Here is a 1528-nt window from a genome sequence, read left to right as displayed (position 1 = left end):
TGGTATTGAGCAGGATATTTGATGTAACTCATCTTTTACACCATGACAAGGCATGTACATATTAACACTTCCCATCAGCTTAAATCAGAAGCCACGTGTGTCACTGCCCCGTATTGCTCATAAGGCCAATTTCCTTGATTTTCTGATGTATCTATCTATCTATCTATCTATCTATCTATCTATCTATATATATATATATATATATATATATATATATATATACATACATACATATATATATTTTCTCCTGGATGGGGTGCCAGTTCATCTTAGGATTTACTTACTTTTGCTAGCTGAGTGCACTGGAGCAATGTGAAATGAAGGCTGAAGACAGACACTCTCCTTTTGACCCAGCCTTTATCAACTTTTTCAAGTTTTACTTGGAAGGGAAAGTGAGGGAAGTACTGCATCCCAGTACTTGTTAAAAGGTGGGTGAATGTAAGAATGACTCGAGTGAATAGGCCTCCTCTAAGTATGTGCTTGTAAGGCTGAAGAAAGACAATGTGAAGAGGGCACTTGCCCTAGTGGTCAGAACAACCATGGTTTTGTAGAGTCTCCATGAGCAGCCTTAGGAAGTCTCCTTCTTTTGAGGAATTATTCAGTGATATAATTTTATTTTGTTATGGCTTTTATTTTTTACACACCTTTTATGTAACCCCACATGTTATTGTCCTGCACTGTCCCCACTATTTTGCATGAACCCTTAGTGGTTAATATAAAGAAAACATTATTATTCAGTAGTCTTATTTTTATCACGACCTTTCACTTCAGTACCGAGCACAGCTCTGTGAGCCTTGGGTATGTGCTGTGGTTTGTTGTGGTGCTCTCATTTTTACTGTATTGAAAGTGTTTTTTGTGGGATGTGTTCGGTGCCTAGTAGTGTTATTTTCTGTATATTATATATATTTGTTAGTCCTGGTGTTTTTGTTATGTATTTGTCTGAATGATTTTTTATCATACCTAATGCACCCACTATGATAGGAATTGTTTCTGTTTTTAGGCTCCACATTCAAGTTACTTCTATTTATTATTATTATTAATATTATTGTTGTTGTTGTTGCTGTTGTTGTTGTTATTATTATTATTATTACCAACACAGCGAGATGGCAGAATCATTAGCATGCTGGGTGAAACGCTTAGTGGTATTTCATCTGTCTTCACATTCAGAGTTCAAATTCCACCGAGGTCGACTACCTTTCATCCTTTCGGGGTCAATAAATTAAGTACTAGGGAAACACTGGGGTTGATGTAATCAACTAGTCCCTTCCCCCAAAACAGCTATCTCTGTGGTAAAATTTGAAACCATTATCATCATCATCATTATTATTATTATTATTATTATTATTATTATTATTATTATTATTAATATTATTGTTATTATTATTACCATGAGGGTATAAGACAGCAACCTGGCAGAATTGTTACCACACCAAGCAAAATGCTTAGTTTGCATTTTATCCATCTTTACATTCTGAGTTCAAATTCTACCGAGGTCGACTTTGCCTGTCATCCTTTCGGAGGTCAATAA

The sequence above is a fragment of the Octopus bimaculoides genome, chromosome 23, assembly GCF_001194135.2.
Source record: "Octopus bimaculoides isolate UCB-OBI-ISO-001 chromosome 23, ASM119413v2, whole genome shotgun sequence".
Classification (NCBI taxonomy): Eukaryota; Metazoa; Mollusca; class Cephalopoda; order Octopoda; family Octopodidae; genus Octopus; species Octopus bimaculoides.
Note: the sequence above shows the minus strand (reverse complement) of the source record.